Raw genomic sequence first — 10,046 nt, 5'->3', positions numbered from 1 at the left:
GTACTACCAGTTACCGGCTCCACTGGTGATCTGTATTTAATTAATTAGGGATTGCCAATATTCATAAATCACACTATTTATTATTTATTAAACTTTAATTAACCATAACGGGAGAAAAGGTGAGGGATTCTTATTCCAAATCGGTATTTGATGTAGCACCCGGACCGAGAAGAAGAAAAAAAAAAAAAAAAAAAGCCACGTCGGCAGCCACGTCAGCAGACCCGGTCAGCAGTCCCGGCCAACCGGGACCTGCCACGTGGTAAAACCACGTCGTTCCAAAAAGGGCCACGTTGGCGATCCGCGTGGGCGCGATCGGACGGCCCAGATCAAACGTGCGATCGGACGGCCCAGATTTAAACGCACGGACGGCCCAGATTCAATCAAAAACGGACGGCCCAGATTAAAACAAAATGGACGGCTGAGATCAAAAAGCAAGGGGTTATAAATAGAACCCCCACACCAGACCACAAACCCTAGCCGCCTGCCGCTCGCCAGAGAAGACGAACCAGAAGCCGGCCGTCGCCACCCGTCGCCGCACCGGAGGAACTTCCGACCGCCGATCGAGGTAAATTTCGTACCCCGACTCGTTTTTCCACGCTGATTCCTCCTGTGGCAAAATCGGAGCCAAAATCCCAGCCAAACGGCTGGAATGCACGGCCGAAGCCCAGCGGCGCCGCCGCGCCCTTCTCGGTTTTTACCTCCGATGAGGCCCTTCCCGGCCTCTGTTTGATACAATTTTTATATCATCGTGATCACCACTCTTTTCTCTACAGGTTGACTGGAGTCGAATCACCAAAACACGAACCTCGCCGGAGAGCCGCCGCACCCGAGAGCGCCGCCGCCGGTAAGCTCCGTTTTTCCGTATTTTTTGGCCCCCCGAGGGCCCTAAGGTTGTTTTCTCGCAGGGACCGATGCGAGTGTGGCCGAATTTGGCCGGAAACGGCCAAAAACAGCCAACCCGAGGCTAATCGCCGCCGCCAGCGGCGGAGCCGCCGTGCCGGAGTTACGATTAGGGCCGAAAGGGGCCCTGGGCCTAATTTGGGATTTTTTTGGAACACGTGCAGGTACCAGTAGTGCGTTTCAGTTCCCCGAGGAAAATTCAGGGAAAATTAGGGACAGCCTGCAAGCGCACTGTGAAGCCGTGTTCGGACCCCGAAACGAGTAAGGACCCCTCACCTTATTTCCTATCACGGTTTTAAAGTTCAGTAAATGATAAAACGATATTTCATGAATCAACGAATGTGTGAAATTGCTTAAGGTCGCTAATGGAGGCCGAGTCTAGTGTGTTTGTCGGCTAATTGTTATTTGGCATGTTTTACAGTTTTAAATGTAGCATGAGGTTCGATGTTTTCATTTTATAGTTTCGTGTGCATGTTTTACTGTTTTATTGATTATGGATTAAATGACCGGGATATTGATGCTGTATGTTGTCTGCTTAACATAAATTATCGTTTTGCTTGCTTGTATGTGGATTAATGATGCTGACTGAGGAAAAAGAGAATGAACAATTATGTAAATGGATAATGGTATAATGTGGTCAGCCTGATTAGATATCCTGGGAGATGGTGGACGGACCGGGTCCGTAGGGAACCCTACCGGGATTGTGGTCTCCCATACCGGACGGGGTATGGAGATCTTATGTGTTTTGGCGCCCATACCGGACGGGGTATGGGGACGGCCCGTTTCACCCTCATACCGGACGGGGTAATGAGGTCTATGGTTTGGCGCCCATACCGGACGGGGTATGGGGATGGCCCTGGAATTTGATTTCAAGTGTTAAGGATTAACGGGTAGCGGGACCCCTATGGATCCCATGGATACTAGTGGGCTGGTAAATTAGGAAAATATGTTGTGTAACGATTGAATTACGAAAAGTGTGATAGGTATTATGTTATACAGTTCATATATATGTTTCCATGATGATGATGATGTTATTGCTTTCGTATATTATTTTATGAATTTCACCAAGGTAAGTAAATGGTAAAGGTTTTATTTATCGATAAAAGGATTTGTTGTAAATTATGCTCCATTGGTTGTTTTGTGTTTTCTACCCACCTTTACCTCCATGACGGTGAGATATCGTGATGTCTTTACTGGGGTAGTGTAGCTCATTCCTTATTTAATCATTTCAGATCAAGAGGACATCGTTCCCGAGCCGATTTCGCAGGAGGACGACGAAGGGGACGCCTAAAGACTCCATAGTCACATTCGTAGTTTTTACTTTCAAGTTTCTCCTTTAGGTAGTTTAATCTTTTATATTTTGTGAGTACGTTTCGGTTTCAATGTAAGGGATGTTATTCAAATTTTGACCTCGCTTCCGCATTTGATATTTTTGAATATAAAATTCCATTTTAAATTTTCGGGGCTGTTACATTTGAAATACCACCTTTTTAACTACACTTCCCGATATTTCTCAGATTTTTTGGATTTTTTTTGCAAAAATCAAAAACACTTGTTACATATTTTGAAATACCCAAAAAAGGCCAAAAATAAGGGTTTTAAAATTTTTCGGCTAGTTTAGGGTTCCCGCACGATGATGCTAGCTCTGCCACCCACGAAGGTGTCTCCTCTTGATCTGGCTAGTTTCAAGCAGTTTTGGTACCTCATCTCCTTATGTTTTTGTACTTATTTTTCACAACGAATGGTTGAGTGGTAATTCTTTTTTTTCCTAAGATTTTTGTGTAAGGAATGGTTTCGAGGAACACGATTCTGATACCAACTGTAAAGGCCCGGAACTTAAAAAGGAATATAGCCATAAATTAAATGCGAAAGTAAAATAATAGATTTTAGGGTTTACATTCCTTATACAATAATTTAGAATGCTCAATAGGGTTACGGGAATGTCCATTCTAAAAAGAATTAATAAAAATAAAAAAATAAACAAAAAGTAATTAACTGAGTATTCTAGGACGACCTTCACTAGCTATTGAAGGGAGTCCGGGTGGTGAACTATTCACAATCCTCTTGTTGATCGGGATCTGGGTCCTGGTCCTCTTGATCTACAATAGTTAATGAAAGAGTGAGCTACACTAGCCTAATAAGAATATCACACTACTAACCGATACAGAAACTGAAGGTTGTTAAAAATTATAAAAATAACAAATGGAGCTCTTGATTTAAGTAAATTCATTTATCATAAGAAAAATAATTTATTGCACACATTTACCGTTGCGAGATTTTCAAAATCGACCTATAAAGATAATAACTCAAATAATATTCCAACCCCATATTCAAGTGAGCAAGAACAATATCTTTCCCTTTTTATTTACCTACTGGTATCCTTGGGGGCCCATAGGGATGTCCCACTACGCGTGAACCTATATCTAACATTATCAACAAACTTGTCGTCCCCATACCCCATCCGGTATGAACGACAAAAATACCATCCCTCAATACCCTGTCTGGTATAATGGTAAATCAAGCCGTCCCCATACCCCGTCTGGTATGAGCACTAAAAACACCATTCTTCGATACCCCGTCCGGTATGAGGCAGTGTTCATGGTAGGGTCCCTATGTACCCAGTCCATCCACCATCTCTCAAGATATTCAGTAAGGCTACCATTCATTAATTCACATGAAAAAATAATTTTTTGTTTGCATATTAATTACCAATTTCACAAGTCAACCGTAAACCACGCAAGACAAGTAATATATATATCAAACAAGCCCAATTGAATCATTTAACAATTCCAGTATATCATCATGTATTTAAAACTATAAATCCAATAATCAGTCAAATAGGACAACAAATAAATGACTAACCGATTTTTGGCTCCATTGGTAATTTGTAATTATTCTCAAAGTTTTCTAAATTATATAAAATACTATATTACCGATTATTAAGCTTCTATTCCACAACAGAAAATAAGGTGAGATATTCTTACCCAAATTGGTGTCCGAAACATCGAACTTTCTACTATGCCTAGGGCGGTCTCCAGGTTTCTTGAATTTTCCTGCGAAGATTAAAACATGCTTCACGTACCTAAAAATACTCCAAAAAATTTAAAATTGATGTTAAAAACCTTTTCCAGCATATTTTGAAATTCCGACACAGCGGCACCACCTTGCTCCGACGACGGCATTGTCACCTGCGGCAGTGGTTTACCTTGGCCTAGCCGTTTTCAGCTCGTGTTGGCTGGTTTCGGCTGGTTTTATACTCATCCCTGCAACAAACATGTTAGGGGGCATCGGTTGGCCGAAAAAAGTTAAAAAACAAAAACTTACCAGCAGTGGAATTTTTCAGTGCGATGACTCCACCGGCTCACCTTCACAGCTGGGTGTTTTGCTTCGGTCAACCTGTAGAAAGCAGAACGGTGAACACAATGGTAGAAAAATTGCACAAAATAAGAAACAGGAAGGGGTTTATTGGAGGCCATTTTGGGTTTTGCCCATGGCGGCGGCGCCAAATTTTGCCCGCAGTTTTCGACTCATCCACCGTTCCTTTTGCTCTGATTTGGCCATGGGGGTGTTTAAAATAAAATTTCGAGCTTATAAGAGAATTTTTACCTTTTTTGACAGTCGGAAGTGGCTCCGATGTGGCAGTTGGCAGCGGTCGACTCCTGTCTTTGGCAACTGGTTCTTCTTCTCTGACAGGAGGCTGGCGGCTAGTGTCTAAGTTCAGTGTGATGCGAGATATTTATACTCATCTTGCGTTAATCTGGGTCGTTCATCGCGTTTGATATCGACCGTCCGATCGTATTTAAAAATAAATAAATTTGCACCGTTCGTCACGATTTGATCTCGACCGTTCATCGTGTTTAATCGTGACCGTCCGATCACACCTGAGGAGGGAACGAATTCGGACCATTTATGTGCGCGAGAACGCTTCTGGGCCATCCGATCGAAGGGCACGCGGATCGCTAGCGAGGCACTGAGTCAGCGTACCTTGCCACGCAGCATGCTCCGCTTCGTCGGAGCTACTAACTGGGTGTCCTACGTGGCGCAATTTTTTTAATTGCGTTTTGACCCCTAATTTCTGATTTTTCTTTCAAAAATATCATCCGAACCCAAATTTTTACCCCTTTTTCCCAAAATTGTTTTCAATTTCATCATCAACCTATTTTTTCCTTAATTTCACATTAAATAAAAAATTTATTAATTTGAAAATTATATTTTTATAGATTTTTAATTTTTAAAATTAATCTCGGGTCAAATTTCAGACCTGGGTATTTCATGGCCTCTCGCATGGCACCGACGTCAGTGTACTTGGCCATGCGGCGTGCTCTGGCTCGTCGAGATTGTTGACTGCACAGTGCTACGTGGTCGAACTTTCTCTATTTGTACTTTGACCCCCTGTTTTCAATTTTTCTTTTAAAAACACTCCCCGAACTCAAATTTTCACCCCGTCTTCCCAAAATTATTTTCAATTTCGTCTCTAATTCATTTTTTCTCAAAAATTCAATCAAATCAAAATAAAATAAATTTTTTTAATTATTTATATATATATTCCATAACCCGTAAAATTATCATTGGCAAATTTTTGGGTCCGAATGTTACAAAGGTTGCTGCTTTTGATAAGAAATTATATGATAAAGATTTTAAATTTTTTATTATCCTTGTATTGATTAATTAGAGACCAGTTCTATTGATTATAAATATTATTTAATAAAATAATTAATTAATTTAAAATAATACGTTAATAATTCAAACTAATGTCCAATTTAATTTAAAGAAATAACTGTAAATATTAAAATAATAAAAGAAGAAAATAAAATATTTGGATAATTCTAAGCATCAATTTAGTTCGTTTCTCATTCTTTAAATTGTTATTCCATTTCAACAAATATACATTAATTAAATTATTTATTTCTAGTTTTAAACATAATTGACCAATTACAATTTTAAATTATGATAATATATAAGAACTTGTAAATGCTGAGATGATAATAAAAAGATAAAAATTTAATTATTATATGTACAGTAATTTTAATAAATAAACATAAATTCAATTTTTATTTTTCAATTTTAATACATTTTAACACTAAATAATAAATATAAAATTTAAGAATTTACATTAGTATGGATAATAAAAATCAATTTATAAATTTATTTCATCAATTAATATGACTTTTTCACAAGTTATGTTGTAGTCATAGTTACTAGTTGATATTATAATAAATTGTGAATTTGTTAATCTGTAACTATATTAGTATATTTATTATAATTTTAATCAATTGTCTAATAATATTTTAATTTAAATTATCGGCTATAAAATTAAATTATAATTTAATGGCTTTCTATGTATATATATTGTATGTTTATCAAAAAAAATTATGCATTTCAAACATAATGTAAGGAATTATAATATACATTATGTTTTTCGTAAAAATAGTTTTTCCACCTTGTAGAGTTATATATAATTTTTGTGGGAAAAAAACTTCAAACTAAATACATAAATTAAGGATTCAGAAAATTAAGGCACAAGCACAAGCACTAAATAGGAATACCCATAAGCTTACTACCACCCGCACTCACATTCAAAAAAATCCGTTGAGAGAAACAAACTGAGCTCCAAGAATCAAGAAACAGAGGAAAACAGACGAGAAAGCGAAGAAGAGGAAGAATCAAGAGGAGAAACAGAGGAAGAATCAAGTGGAGAAAAAGAGGAAGACAGACGAGAAAGCGACGAAGAGGAAGAATCAAGAGGAGAAACAGAGGAAGACAGACGAGAAAGCGAAGAAGAGGAAGAATCAAGAGGAGAAACAGAGGAAGAGAATGACAGAGGTTCTGCTGCAGATGGCGGAGGAGAATTTCCTGGAGGGAGATATGCGGGAGGCGTTAGAGACGGCCACTCTCGCCAAGACGCTCGACCCATTCTTCTGGAACGTCGATGAATACGTCGCCGCCTATGGAATCCACTTTCGAGCTTCTGAGAGGTTAAGCAATGGCGAGCAGAATCATTACGCGGTGCTGGGTTTCACCAACCGGCACAATGTCCCCGACGGAGACTGCATCGACAATTTCTTCTGCAAACTGGTGAAGAAAGTTCACCCGGATGTCCATCACTGGGCTGCAGCACCGGGAGCCATGAAGGCCATAACAGAGGCATGGCAGGTGCTGTCTGATCCCTCTGCACGCCGAGATTACGATCTCCGCTGCGGCTTTTCGTCGCCACTATTTGTGGATACATCGCGAGAGATCAGTCGTGGGTGCTGCAAGGATTCATCCGCTCCGGTTTCTACGACAACGTTCTCTGTTTCTTGAGTTTTGTTCTTCTTTAATTTTCTGGTGGTGTAAATGGCAGAAAGAAAGACGGTTTCTTGATATTCTTTAGGTTCTTGATTTTCTCTTGTACTCGAGTACTGAATGTGGGTATGTTGTAAAAGGAAAAAAGTGCAGATGAAGATAGAATTCTAGAGAGAGAGAGTCGACAGGGCTGTATGTATCACGGTCAATTTTCTGTAAGGAATTTTTTATTGAAGGAATAATATAAATGAATGTTAATTTGTTTTCGTTTTTCTGTTCAAAGATTTCAATGGGTTTTGATTGGAAAAAGACAAAGAGATTTGCATGGTGAGTGACTGAAATATTATTGCTTCGGCAACGCTGCCCAGAGATGGAAGCTTTTGGTTTTTGGGTACTTAATTCATTAATTAATATTTTAAGTCAAATTCAAAATATTTAAGAATGTAAAGTGATTTGTGGTTGAATGTGTAAAATATCTATCGTCTTGAAATTACAATGTGTTATTTTTTCTATGAAAAATTTAAAAAAAAAAAGGTCTTCGTTCGATTTTGTTCAGGTTTGTCCCTTCTCCATTTTGTTCTTGTATTTATGGTTTTTTCTTTCTTTCTCATTTATTTGCCGAAGACGGTGGTGCTGGCGGCTTCGTCGAGAGGTAGCTTATAGAGGATGAGATGGAGAAAGCGATCCAGTAACTGTTCTATATGATCAACACCGGTCTAAATCCAACATAGAATGCTTCATGTTAGGCTATGGCATCTAAGTATATATTTTGCACATATATATATACACACACATACATGTACTTCGGATTATATTCAAAACGACATCGCAGCCTCTCTCTCTCCATTCATCACAACAATGCAAGGGAAGTCATGTTGATACGTTTCAGTTGTTTTGGTGATTTAAAACGACGTCGCAGCCTATCTCTATCTCTTCGATGTGGGGAACGTTATGTTGATACGGTGACGCATTGGGAATTAGAATCATAAGAGCTAGCTATGTTGGTATGATATCGTTATGGTTGGAGAAGATGATTAGAAAAAGAAAAGCTATCTAGCTCTCTCTTGTCTTTAATTAGTATTTAATAAAATAAAATAATTAATTAAATTAAAATTAAATAATCTAAATCATTAGTATAATTTTTTAAAAAATCCAAATGAAAATAATATATTTGAATAATTTTAATTATAAGTTTTATTTCATTTCATCAAATATATATTAGTTGAATTATTTATTTTTAGTTTTACACATAGTTGAACAATTGCTATTTCTAATTATTATAATATATGAGAACTTTTAAAAACTAAAATAACAAAAAAAAAAGATAAACAAAGAAAAAAAATTAATTTTAATTATTATTTATACAGTAATTTTAATAAATAAATATAAATTTAATTATTTATTTTTAATTTTAATAACATTTGAATAATTAATAACAAATATAAATTATTGTACTAATGATTCTTAGGTGTAATACCCAATTAATTTTAATGTATTTAAAAGTAATTTATAAATACAAATTTTTAATTTTTAAATTTTAATTTAATGTAAAAATGAAGAAAAATAAGTGAATGATGAAATTGAAAATAATTTTGGAAAAAATTGGTGAAATTTTGGGTTATGGGGGTACTTTTGAAAAAAAAATCAGAAACTGAGAGTTAAAACGCAATTTAAGAAGTTGTGTCACGTAGGATACCCAGTCAGCAGCCCCGACGAATCGGAGCGCGCAACGTGGTAAAGGACGCTGACGCGATATCACGCGGGAGGCCACGCTGGCGATCTGCGTGCCCACGAACGGACAACTCAGATTCGCTCCCGCGTGCATGGACGACCCGGATACGTTCCCTCCCTAGACACAATCGGACGGTCAGATTTAAACACAATCAACGGTCCAGATCCACTTCCTATTTAAACCCGATCGAACGGTCCAGATTCACTTTCTTTTTAATTACGATCAGACGATCCAAATCAAACGCGATGGACAGCTCAAATTAAAATAGGACGGATATAAATAACCATCTTCACACCAAGCCCTAACCCTAACCGCTAGACCCCCCCGTCAGAGAAGAAGAGCCAGCCACCGGGAAGGAAGCCACCGCCGCGTCGGAGCCACTTCCAACTACCAAAAGAGGTAAAAAAATTTCTCTTTACTCGAAATTTAATTTTAAACACCCACATGGCCAAATCGAAGCAAAAAGATTGGCAAATTGGCCGAAAACCACGGGCAAAGTCCGTTGGCACCGCCACAAGAAATTGCAAAAATTGCCTCTTATGAGGCCCTTTCTGATTCTCTTTCTGCGTAGTTTTTCTATCATTGTAACCACCATTCTCTTCTTTACAAGCTGACCGAAGCAAAACATCCAACCACGAATGTGAGTTTACAAAATACTATGAGGACCAAGCTATCCTTTAGTACGGCACCTTTGAGGCTTTGTATGGAAGACCCTGCAGATCACCTATTTGTTGGGAAGAAGTTGGAGAATGAAACTGGTTGAACCTGAATTAGTGGAAGAAACTACAGAGAAGGTGAAATCGATCAAGAAACATCTTCTGACAACTCAAAGCTAAAAGTTATGCCGGCAATCGAAGGAGAGATTTCAAATTCAAAGTAGGCGACCATGGATTTTTGAAAATCTCACCAATTAAAAGGATTATGAGATTTAGGAAGAAAGAAAAACTCAGTCCTCGATTTATCGAAACTTTTGAGATATTGGGTAGAGTGGAAGCTATCGCCTACTGCGTAGTATTGCCATCTGAGTTAGCTAACATACACAATATTTTTCATGTATCGATGTTGAAGAAATATCACCCAGATCCATTGCATGTACTCCGATACGAACCCCTTATACTTTAAAAAAACC

General features: G+C 38.1%; 1 long non-coding RNA gene across 1 annotated transcript; it reads left to right on the top strand.

The window, feature by feature from the left end:
- Positions 1-214: 214 nt before the first annotated feature.
- LOC148265815 (uncharacterized) lies at positions 215-1,807 on the top strand. Its single transcript, XR_015819222.1, has 3 exons — positions 215-565; positions 774-844; positions 1,065-1,807. It is a non-coding gene; the product is annotated as an uncharacterized LOC148265815 (long non-coding RNA).
- The last annotated feature ends 8,239 nt before the right edge of the window (positions 1,808-10,046 follow it).

The sequence above is a fragment of the Carica papaya genome, chromosome 5 (genome assembly GCF_054855325.1).
Source record: "Carica papaya isolate Zhongbai chromosome 5, ASM5485532v1, whole genome shotgun sequence".
Taxonomy (NCBI): Eukaryota; Viridiplantae; Streptophyta; class Magnoliopsida; order Brassicales; family Caricaceae; genus Carica; species Carica papaya.
The sequence above is the reverse complement of the archived record's forward strand: the minus strand, read 5'-3'. Positions and strand labels throughout refer to the sequence as shown.